General features: G+C 35.8%; 1 pseudogene; it reads left to right on the top strand.

Moving 5' to 3' along the window:
- The first annotated feature begins 1,177 nt into the window (after positions 1-1,177).
- On the top strand, positions 1,178-11,452 carry LOC145964908 (uncharacterized; annotated as a pseudogene).
- The last annotated feature ends 1,851 nt before the right edge of the window (positions 11,453-13,303 follow it).

Genomic DNA, 13,303 nt, shown 5'->3' with positions numbered 1-13,303 from the left:
AAAACTTGCAAAGGAAGCTTTAGTTTTTTGTGTGGTGTGATAAATCAATCATGGAAAATACCAATCGCTTATTACCTTGTAAATGGTATAAATACACAACAAAAGCAAAACTTAACTACACAATGCTTAATAGCTGTACAGGAAACTGGAATGTCAATTATATCTTTAACGTGTGATGGTTTGCGTTCTAATTTAAGCATGTTAGAGTCTCTTGGGTGCAATTTTAAAAATTATAAAAATTTACAGACATGGTTCAAACATCCTGCCAGTGATACAAACGTATACGTGTATTTAGATCCTAGCCACATGTTAAAATTGGTAAGGAATGTATTAGGTTCTAGGAAAATGCTTCTTGATAAAGATGATAATCGTATTGAATGGAAATATTTTAAAGATTTGCATAAATTACAACAAGAAGAAGGTTTACACGTAGCCAATAAACTTAGAACAAAGCACATTGAATATTTCAAAAATAAAATGAAAGTAAAACTAGCATCACAGTTATTAAGTATGTCAGTTGCAAACGCATTTGATTTTTGTAAAAATACATTAAAATTACCGCAATTTGAAAATTGTACAGCAACTATTAAATTTACAACTGTTTTTAATGATCTATTTGATATCTTAAATTCTAAAACTCAAAGACAATATGGATTTAAAAAACCAATAAGCATGGATCAATTCAGTTGAAATTACTAACAGATTCGAAGAAATTACTAAATATATTGTAGTATAAGGTTACTATTAGGATTATCGTTGCTCCTACATATTGTCTCGAAAAGGAGCGAGCCGTTGAAACGCTTGATATTGTTATGTATGTACGTGATATTATGTTCTTATGATCTGTAAACACGCGTGTAATCTGCGTTAGGCCGAATTGAGTCTGTCTGCCTGTCATCAGCTGATTGGCTCCACTTCTTGGAGCAGGGATGCGAATGCCAGGAGGACGGATATAAATACCGGTGATTTCCATGTCGAGCGCGAAGAGAGAAAGAAAAGCGAGGGGACCGTCATTTCCATTCTCGGAAACATAACAAAGACAAGGAACCAGTTTTCGAGACACAACACGTTATAGACATACTCATCAGTGGTATTGACACACGTTGTAATGACGAACCGAGAATAAATTCAGGTATTCTTTGGAAAATATTCTTTCCCGAATATATATTACACCACAGTTTCATCAGAAGTGGGATTCTACTGCGTGCGGGCTTGTGAATTCTGAGTTACGAAATGACGACCATGGAATCGCGCCCCCCGAATAGCTTTACCACTGCGGAAATGAGGCTGGCTCTTCGCGAAAAAGGATTAACTACGGGAGGAGCGAAGGCCGAGCTTATCCAAAGGATCAACGGGAATGATCCAAGCATATGGGCAGAACTCGAGGAGCGACGATGGCGAGCGGCAGGTTCGAGTGGTGTCACGGCTGGCATGCATCCGCTCGGTGAAGAAGGCGATGATGTCGAGGAAACGGAGGCTGGTGGCGATTCGCTAGGCGAACGGAACCGCGCGATGTCCGAGTCGGGGGAGCGTAACCCGTTGGAGGAGGAACTTTCGTTGTTGCGTAGGGAATGCGAAATCATGCAACGAGAGCGCGAAATCATGGTACGGGAGCGGCAGTTATTTCAGCGGGAATTGGAGTTGATGAGAGGTTCGCCTGTGTTGACGACAAATGGCAGCGTTATTTCTGCATTTGGTGGCGTCAGAGGTATCAAGGAATTGCTGCCTGAATTTGATGCCACGGATGGCACTTTTTGGAAATGGAAGCAGCAGTTGGAATTATTGACGCGCACCTATCAGTTAGACGAGAATTCTGTAAGGGTGTTGATTAGTTCCCGCCTGAGGGGACGAGCCTTGTCGTGGTTCTACTCAAAGCCTGAGTATATAACAATAAGATCGGAAGACTTGTTACGTGAGATGGAATCTATGTTCGATCTGCGACCGGGGAGGTTATCGTTAAGAAGAGAGTTCGAGTCCCGAATTTGGAGAACGGATGAATCATTTTGTGATTACTATCACGAGAAGGTGATTTTCGCAAATCGTGTACCTATCGCAGGGGACGAACTCTTGGATTACATCATTGAGGGCATAACGGATCCGCGGTTGCAGAGTCAGGTGCTCCTTATGAATTTCCAATCGGGGGCTGCGCTGTTGAAGGCGTTCGAGAAGATCCAGATGAACTGCCGAAGGTCGGACGCGAAATCATCGAAGGATGGAGCAAGGACGGCGGGCGGAGGAAGAGCGGAGACATCGGTGAGAGGACCAACGGGGTATTCCCGAGGTAACGAGGCCGGGCATGGTGCGACTTCATCTCGGCGTCCGTCGAATACGCGGGTGGGGGTGTGTTATTCGTGCCAGTTACCGGGGCATCTATCGAGAGAATGTCCAAAGCGAAATCGACCCGTAGAGTCAGAGGTGTCAAAAGACCTTGCGCGAGCCGCGTCGACAAATGTTGTACAACCGATCGCATTGCTAAAGCCATATTATGACCAGTGTAAAAATTATAACTCGCAGTGAGAACGGCGGATTGAATAATTATATTGTTGATGGTTGATTCTGGCTCTCCGATCAGTCTTATTAGGAGTGAGATAATCCCAGGCGAGTCGCGCTTGCTTGCCTCCGAGGACGTTGATCAGTTTTGCGGAATTAACGGTTCGCGTTTGAGAATCGATGATATTGTTCGTACCGAGGTTGAGGTAAAAGGTGTACATGTCGGAATAAGATTCTATACCGTGCCGAGCGATACCATGGTTCATAATGTTTTGCTGGGTAGAGATTTCCTAAGTTGCCCATTATTATTTGTGACGATGGGAAAAGATCTTAAAATCGAAAACGCTGAGGAGGCGTATGCTGTTCGTCAGATGATGCATATCGAATGCGGTGACCGTGTTGCCCGCACGAGTGAGGAGTTGCAAATTAATTTAGGCGTTGGCGAAAAAACGGTGATGAATGTTCGCGAGATTTTCGAATCGCATTATTTAAGTAACCTCCGGAGAGAAAAACGCATGCCGGACTTTGAAATGACTATCGCGCTTAAGCATGACCAACCGATTAATTCACGTCCGCGGAGATTGTCATTTGCCGACAGGGAGACCTTACGCGGAATCTTAGACGAACTTTTGGCGAGGGTGTTCATTCGACCGAGTGACTCACCCTATGCTAGTCTGATTGTTTTGGCAAAGAAAAAGGATGGCAGTTCTCGGTTGTGCGTCGATTATCGAGAATTGAATAAAATTACTATACGAGATAGTTTCCCAACTGAATTAATTGATGATAATATCGATCGGTTGCGCGGTAAACGGTATTTCACAAGCTTAGATTTGAAAGATGGTTTCCATCATATAAAAATGCACGAATCATCTGTGAAATTCACATCGTTTGTGACTCCTCTCGGTCAGTTCGAGTATTTGCGTATGCCGTTTGGTTTGACGAATGCGCCGCGCGTATTTCAGCGTTATATTCATACTGTGTTTGAATCACTGATTCGGAGAAACAAGATTATATTGTACTTGGATGACTTATTAATTGCGACAGAAGATATAAGCGAACATATTGTGGTTCTATCCGAGGTTTTCGAAATAGCTGGTAAACATCATTTGCAGTTCCGGTTGGATAAGTGTTATTTCATGCAAACCGAAATTAAATACCTAGGATATTGTATCAATAAGCATGGTGTCCAACCGAGCGACGAAAACATTGAATCTATTGTAAATTATCCGCTACCTCGTAATGTCAGGGACGTGCATAGGTTTGTCGGGCTCGCGAGCTATTTTCGTCGATTCATTCCTGGGTTTTCATTGTTAGCAAAACCATTGTACAATTTAATCAAGAAGAATGTCGCTTTCAGATTTCAAACGGAGAAGAATTCTGCGTTCGAGGCCCTTAAGACATGTTTATCAAGTAAGCCAATATTATCGATATATTCACCACGAGCAAACATTGAGGAAACACAGCGTAGAAACGCTAAAGGATATAATTTAAGACGAAGACCTGCACGCGAGTATCAGGTCGGAGATTACGTAGAAATTCGTAATGTTGACACAACGGTCGGGATAAATAAGAAATTAATTCCGAAATTTAAAGGCCCGTATGTAATAACTAAGGTGTTAGACCACGACCGTTATGTAATTAGTGATATCGAAGGATTTCAGACACAACGACCATATACCGGCGTGTTTGCGCCGGATCAGATGCGTCCATATATATGTTAAAAAAGAAAAAATCTAGAGAGTTGTGTAACCGCTAGCAAGACGTTGAGGCTCAATCTTATAATTTATCGGGAACGTGTTCATGGATATAGTTTATTTATTTTAGGCGTTTGACCGGGACGGCCAAAATGTCAGAATGGCCGAACTGTAGTATAAGGTTACTATTAGGATTATCGTTGTTCCTACATATTGTCTCGAAAAGGAGCGAGCCGTTGAAACGCGTGATATTGTTATGTATGTACGTGATATTATGTTCTTATGATCTGTAAACACGCGTGTAATCTGCGTTAGGCCGAATTGAGTCTGTCTGCCTGTCATCAGCTGATTGGTTCCACTTCTTGGAGCAGGGATGCGAATGCCAGGAGGACGGATATAAATACCGGTGATTTCCATGTCGAGCGCGAAGAGAGAAAGAAAAGCGAGGGGACCGTCATTTCCATTCTCGGAAACATAACAAAGAGAAGGAACCAGTTTTCGAGACACAACACGTTATAGACATACTCATCAGTGGTATTGACACACGTTGTAATGACGAACCGAGAATAAATTCAGGTATTCTTTGGAAAATATTCTTTCCCGAATATATATTACACCACAATATAAGAGAATTATCACTTCTTAAAAACCACGAACTTATACTTAATTCTAATGTAAAAACTGGTTTCCTCGGATTTTTAATTAATATACAAAGTATGTTACATATATATAAATTCACTTGCATTGATAATAATATGCTAAAATATGTATCAATGTATAAAATAAGCCAGGACCATTTAGAGTTAATTTTTGGTAGCATTAGATCTTGCGGTGGAAATAATAATAATCCATCTGTAAAGCAGTTTAAATCGGCGTTTAAAGAAAATTAATTATACATACGGAATTGCAGGAAAAAACTTCCGGTAATTGTATACCTTTGGAAGATATTCCAATATTACATGTCGCATCAATACAAAATTCTGTTGATATTATAAACACAACAACAAATAAAAATTCGTCTCAAAATTGGTTGGACATTTTTGAAATAACAGATTCAGATCATGATTATTTTTCACATACGCATTTTTCACTCGGTACAACTGAATATAAAGATGAGGTAATAGCATATATAGCAGGATATGTGACTAGAAAATTAATAAAAATTTTGCATTGTGCTGAATGTGTTGATGCTGTAATAGCAAAAAGTACAGAGAAAACCTGCAATCTAATAAATATAAAAAGCAGAGGTTTCTTATTATCTCCATCGAAAGATGTAATTAATATATGTAAAAAAGTAGAAAACGCAATACGCATATATTTAAAAATAAACAAAGTTCTAAACAAATTTAATATGAATTATTTTGTTTGTGATATTATGGAAAAAATTATTGATGAAAACATATTTATTAATTTAAGAAATCACATTAATGATCAATCATTTTATTGTAATCATGTAAATAATCTTATTCGATGTATTATAGAAATATATACTAAAGTAAGATTATGTCATGTTATTACAAATGTAGATTTAAGCGAACGCCAAAAATTAAATAAATTAATTTTGTTTAAGGGACAATAAATATAATAACAAAATATAAAATACGCATTACTTTATTTTTTACATCAAATATATATACAACTAAAATAAATAAATATATATACAAAAAACTAAATATATATACAACTTTATATGTATACATTCATATATAAAGCGCATATATCTATAGTATACGTTACGTGTACTATAGATACATGCGCTTTACGGAATCCAGTCTGTATGTACAATTCACGTAATCCCGAATATATCCGAAGCGTACGAACGAATGTAGCCGAAGTGCGCCACATCTCCCCTTACCGATAATTTAGCTTCCCCTCGCCGAAATGCTCCGTCCATGCATTCTTAGGTCCATGGTTTCTACCAACTATTTGCTCAGGTTTAAACATTGAACTATAGAACTAACTGGAATGAGCGCTCCTTTGTTACGAGCCGAGCCTGCCTGTGCGACGAAGGCCATCGCTATTTGGAATCGCTTTCTCTGTTACACTAACATACTGTAGTATATTTCTCCTATAGTTTCATGACGTACTATCTGTGCCCATACCTTAGTCAGTATATGTTCGAACAATGAATATACAAAAAATATTATTGTAATGAAATGGATTATTTAAGGAAATATAATGACGACAATAAACGAAATAAAATAATGCTTTATTTTGCTAAATTTTTGATGAAAAAATTCTGTATACAACTTTAATGCGCAGACGTATATTTTTAGCTAAGGTAATACATGAAAAAGAGAGAGGGCAATACCAAATAGATACTGTCTCGGCTCGAGGTCACCGGGCAATAACAAAGGGTGCGTTCCGTTTCACGCATAATGTGCATAGACTGCATTTAATGTGCTGCGCGCATTGATATCGAATTCCGTTTTGTTAATGCGCATGATGCGCGCTTAAAAACGGAACGGTTATCATGCGTTTGATGCGAATTAAAAATGGCTACTACCATGGACAAAAAGTTATTATCTAGTATAACCTCATTTTTATTAATAAAAAAACATTAAAGAAAATGATTTAACAAGGGGAACCCACGGGCTGGGAAATGAAGTTCGGGATGAGGCTTCGTGTGGTAATAGTAGTGCCCGAAACTCCATGCTCCCGAAAACCATGCTTAAGCCATAGGACCCCATAGACCGCCAGTTCCAAGAAAAAGCGCCTCAAACTTCATGTAGCAATTTATACACCTAAAAGTTTTCTCCACTGCTAAGCGGCCCGGTGGCCGAAGCGGTAGTGGGCCAGCGTGGTAAGCCAGAGGTTCCGTGTTCGAAGCTCTGCTCGTGAACTTTTTTTTCATACATTTTTTTTATGCATTTTATTTTTAAACTTGTTTAATATTATAATAATAATCATACAAATATTTATTATTATTACAATTTTATTATCTTTATTATTAATTACGTTAATAGCATAATCGTAAGAATTATAACGAAAATAATATTTTCATAAAATCTATCGCTGTAAAATATTTATAGGCGGTATAATACATTAAATATTATGTATGGGAGAATAATAATGAAGTCAAGAAGAATAGGAATTATATTTGTATTTATATTTATTACAATCCGATTTTTTTTATTATTTATAAGAACCGGAATGATAATTATCATAAAAGCATTCAAAACAAAAGACATTTCGGCAATGTGAGCAACAAATAAATGATGGTTGCTTACATGTACAAGACGAACATGTACATGTCGAAAAGGTCCTACATTCAAAAGGTGGCCCGAATAACGGAACTTGGCCAGGTAACCGGAGCATCGGAACAAATTGTATGCCTGCCTCACCTTTTTCAAGGTATAACTTTTGAAAATGAAAAGTATGGACACATAATATTTGATGTATTATACCGCCTATAAATATTTTACAGCGATAGATTTTACGAAAATATTATTTTCGTTATAATTCTTACGATTATGATATTAACGTAATTAATAATAAAGATAATAAAATTGCAATAATAATAAATATTTGTATGATTATTATTATAATATTAAACAAATTTAAAAATAAAATGTATAAAAAAATGTATGAAAAAAATGTTCACGAGCAGAGGTTCGAACACGGAACCTCTGGCTTACCACGCTGGCCCGCTACCGCTTCGGCCACCGGGCCGCTTGGCAGTGCAGAAAACTTTTAGATATATAAATTGCTACACGAAGTTTGAGGCGTTTTTTCTCGGAACTGGCAGTTTATGGGGTCCTATGACTTGAGCATGATATGAGTTTCGGGCACTACTATTACCACATGAAGCCTCATCCCGAACTTCATTTCCCAGCCCGTGGGTTCCTCTTGTAAGTGATACTACCGATGATAGTGATGATAGCGATGATAGTGAAAATGAAGCAGAAGATTTACATGTTGAATTTGAATTAATGTATTTAATATTAATGATTGGTGAAACACGCGGGGAAACTGTTTTTAATAAAAAAATAGAAAATTATGTTGAGCGAATTGTTCCTGGTTACTCTAGAATAGTATTCAAAGAACATTTTCGGTGAGTAATATATAATATATAAATATAATAACGTTTTTGAATAAAGGAAGTTTTTGTTTTAGGATTATATTATAAGAAAATTAATTGAACATATTTTAATACCTTGATTAACCCTTGTAGCTGTCTTTTTGTCTATTATTAATGTCAAAACTTCGTTATTTTCATCAATAACTGAAAACTCTACCAATTCCACATTCATTTTTCTTAGCCTGAAAGGCGCCTTTTTTACAAACTTATAACAAACGCATTAAACGCTTTACATCCGAGCTGCGGTAGCTGATGCACGTTGATGCGCGAGAAGTAGTGAGGATATAGGGAATTCTGTGCGCTATCAATGCGCGCATTGAGTGAAACGGAACGGTTCTCTATGTAGTCTATGCGCATTATGCGTGAAACGGAACGCACCCAAAGGCAGCGCTCGTTCCAGTTAGTTCCATAGTTCAATAGGTTTAAACGTACATAAGTACTGAGTTTATATTGAACGGCCAATTTTGGCCGTTTAGAAATAGTTAAACTACGGTTAAGAAATATAACTAGCATTTACTATAATTTCAAACATGACATGTAACCTTATATTGTCATCTTTGGATGACGAAAATACAGGGCGAGCCATTTTAATTAACGCACGCAATTATTTCGGAAACAAAGCATTTTAGAGAAAAATGTTTCAGACAAAAGTTTTATGGTTTCGAGGGGGCCATAAGATGGTATCATTGGTTTGACCTTGAAGAGTTATTTGAAGGTCACATGAAGGTCACCTTCAATTTCTTAAATGGAACCTACTATTTGTCATTGCATATTCTTGTAGCTTATCTCGAGAGCTTTCCAAAACACTATAATTAAGTACCTTTTCGTTAAGTACTTTTTGAGTTATGAGGCTTGAAATAATTTCTTAATTTTACATAAACCGTAAAATATCTTGTAAAATATTCATTTTTCGATTATCTTACCTTAATACTTTTACGTACAAAATAATGAGAGGAATCAACTGGTGTAAAGAAAACACATAGTTGTTTTGAAGAAAAAATATATAATTTGCAATTAACAATTCCATATTTTTTCTTAAAAATAACTATGTGTTTTCTTTACACCAATTGATTCCTCTCATTATTTTGTACATAAAAGTTGCGTGCGTTGCGTGAATTGCGTGCGTTAATTAAAATGGCTCACCCTGTATAAAAGAAGAGAAAGAGAATATTGTCATCTTCGGATGACGAAAATATAAAATAAAAATTAAATTAAAGGAAAAGAGAATTTATAAATAACGTTAAAAATAATTATTAATTATAATTAACGTTGTTTAAATTCTCTTTCTCTTCTATTTAATAATAATTCAATTAAATAATAATAATTCAATTAAAATATAATTATTAATTATATTTTAATTAAATTTTTTTCGCTCCTTTTACAATTAATATTTTCTATTTTCTTTTTTCCATTAGTATTTTCGTTTTTTATATTTTTAACTTGTCCGATCTCATTTAAAGCTCAAGAATGGCAACAAACTCAAAAATATTGACAAATTCAAAGGTTATATGACAAGATACAATACCGTTAGAGCCAACATTGGATCAATCAATGTGCGAGTTTTAGAGTTATGACATATAAGTTATAAGTTTAGCTAAATGTTTATACTATAATGTTTGTACTATAATGTTGGTAAAAACAATCAGCATTAAAACTAGGTTTAAAAGATTTTTTTAAATTATCTTAATATCGCTAGTAGAATAATCAAAGGATCATTAAAAAATATATATAATCGACCAAAACTAGCCAAAATTCTTATTTAATAAAAATTACGACGTTTCGACCATATGGTTGTGGACCTTTTCAAGTATACACTGGAATATTGAAATCGATAATTAGATTTTTTAATTTTTTGACGGTTTGAATAAAAACAGCAATAGACATGAATTAACTGTGAACAATTTGAGTACATACGGTTCAGATAAAAGAGTATAACAGTGTAAATCTTAATTTTGTAAACTCTACATATCACAATTACAAGATCGTTAACATCTTGCCAACTTTTGAAAAAGAGAGATAAAACGTTATGTCAGTGTGAGACTTCGTCAAAAACTGAATATGTTAAATCGAAAATAATAAACTACACGACCTTTATTATTTTGTCATAGATGTTGTTTAAATTATCCGTGTCCTTCTGTAGTTGATTGAGTTATTGGATTTTTTAATATAAAACATTTCAGCAATTTCTCTCTTTCATATTTCTCATTGTGTAATATATTAGGTTTCGTCCAGTCAAATTCGTGTCCTGATTCTAATCTATGTTTACTTATAACGGAATGATTCGTTTCATGCAATTTTATATTGTTAAAATGCTCTTTCACTCGAGTACGTAAATGCCTTTTTGTTTGCCCAATATATGACACATTACAATTTTTGCAATTTAATTTATATACAACATTTGTTTTATCGTTATGTAAAATATCCTTACCACGTTTTATTAAGGTATTTAGTTTTTTTGTTATTTTATAGACGACGTTAAAGCCACTTCCAATAAACGGCACAAGTCATGACTCACATCTTTAACGTATGGTAATGAAATAAAAGATGTCCTGTCGAAATGTTTAAGATTTGCGTCAACGTTCTTGTTGTGGTTATGATTGTTTAAAAAATTAATTCTTTTTTGTATGTGTCGTTTTATGATATGTTCAAGGAAACAGTTATTGAGTAAAATATCATGTACTAACTCAATGTTTTTTTGTTGGAAACTGTCATTAGATAATAAAATTGCATGGTCAACCAAATTATAAATAGTATTAATTTTATATTTCAACGGGTTAGAATGGTAGTTTATATACCTCCCAGACCACGTAGGTTTCCTATACCAGTTAGTAATAAGTCTGTTATCGAACCGAATGACAGTTGCATTTAAAAAACTAATAGATGAATTAACTTCAATTTCATAAGTGAATTTCAAGCGTTGGTGATAATTATTAAAAGTCATTAAAATCTCGTCTATCTTTGTACGTGGTACTATGGCAAAAACATCGTCTACAAATCTATAATAAATGGGAACAGTAAAGTTCAAAGAACATTACTTAAACATTGTGTCTCCAGATCGTCCATCACCATGTCTGCTAAAACAGGAGATAACGGAGAACCCATCAGACTGCCGATGGGTTCTCCGTTAAAACTAGGTTTAATTTTAACGGAAGTTTCGCTAACTGGAGATTTAAGGCGAAGATGGTAGAAATGGGCATGAATCCGCTACCGCGTAATCCGCTCCATGGGACAATAGAAAATCAAACTCTCGCGTATCAAAAACGGCGGATCATCTGTCATTGGTCGGAGCTCGATACGCTCGATACGCGCGTATCGCAATACGCGCCATGGGACGTCACCCTAAAATTCCATAAGCACGTAAAACGTAAGCGTAAGGAAATCGACCAATCACGGTCGAGTATTGGTCCCTTGGAGTCCTATAATAAGAGAGACGCGATCTTGTTCCTAATTTCTGATTGGTCGATTATAGCCGCCATGTTAGGCCTGCAAGGTCCCACGTGACTCATGTGTTGTATTGTTTATGTACAATTTAAATAAACGCACACATGTAACCACGGTAAGTAAAAATGTTTTTCTCTGTAAAATAACTGCAGGAGACTTCATTGAGATTGTGAGATCTTTATTTGTACTCAGTAATACACATATGTGCAACCCTAACCTCTTCATTCGTGTATCAGATTCTCATCATAATTCGCCTTTTGCTCTATTTTAGATGATAAGGTACTGTGCAGCTAAAAGCTGCAACGTAAAAGAAAAACAAGGTTTAATGCTATTTAGGTTTCCAAAAGAACCAGAAAGGCGTACAAAATGGGTTACATTGGTAAACCGTGTAAATTGACAACCTCATGCAAAGCACACTTTGCGAAGTATGTATCACTCTGTATTTCTACTGCTATCAATATATTTACTACTAATATCGTATTAATTGTATCTTTTTTTTTAACAAATGTTCAGCTTCATTTTGACGAAGACCAGTGGGAGCAGAAGAAAGTCGATGGTTCAAGAAAGTTACGATGTTCAGCTATTCCATCATTATTACCTTTAAAAGAAAACTCTTCGCCTTTCCCTTACGTCTCTTTCATTGATACACATAACTATTGTCGCCTGTCCAATGCTCCAGCAACCATCTCTCATCAATCAGGAAGTCCCTTGAAGGATATTACTAAAGTAAATATAAATAATACTCCTATCGGTCCAGCAGCTTTTGTTACTTCTATCAATTTAATGAAGAAAATATCTGCATCGGAAACACAGTCATCAGCATCCTTACCAGTTATAGAAATCATGGAAGAAGAATCTGTCAAAGAAAAATCTATGGAAGAATCTGTGGAGAAAAAATCTGTAGAAGAATCTGTAGAAAAAGAATCTGTAGAAGAATCTGTGGAAACTTTGAAGCAGCGATTAGAGTTAAAAGAAAAAGAATTAGCTGCACTCCAGACAAAACATATTTCCATTCAGAAGGTAGCAGATAGAGTTTTCAAGAATTACTGCAATATCAAGAGGCAACATGAAACAATGAAAACGAAACTTAAAAGAATTCAAAATTTCTATCGTCGTAGTTCTGAATTATTCGCCGAAAAGTTGCGTCAAGATCAATTGAAGGCTCTATATTCAAAAACTACAAGAGGAAGAAAGTGGAGGATTCAAACCATTACTGACGGACTTATTTACAAGATGAAATGGGGCACGCAAGGTTACTCGGACTTCGTTAAGAAATATCCAATTTTCCCTTCTGTCAGAACACTTCAAGAAGCAGTTGAGCATATGAAGTTTGAGTCAGGCATTCTGGAAGAAGTATTTGATGTAATTCAATGTCAAATTCCACATATGAAATTTCATGAGATACATTGCATGATAGTATTGGATGAAATAGCTATTAAGCCTGGTGAGATATATGACAATTCCAATAAAAGGATCATTGGCTTATGTACGTTTCCTGGGCACATCGATCTGGCAAAGAAAGCATTGGTCATTGCATTAGCAGGAATCACCACTCGGTGGAAGTATGCTGTGGCATATTATTTTACAAACAAGGTTA

Source organism: Camponotus vicinus, unplaced genomic scaffold (genome assembly GCF_025532165.1).
Source record: "Camponotus vicinus isolate PSW18456_S1 unplaced genomic scaffold, iyCamVici1.0 SCAF_14, whole genome shotgun sequence".
Lineage (NCBI taxonomy): Eukaryota > Metazoa > Arthropoda > Insecta > Hymenoptera > Formicidae > Camponotus > Camponotus vicinus.
The sequence above is the reverse complement of the archived record's forward strand: the minus strand, read 5'-3'. Positions and strand labels throughout refer to the sequence as shown.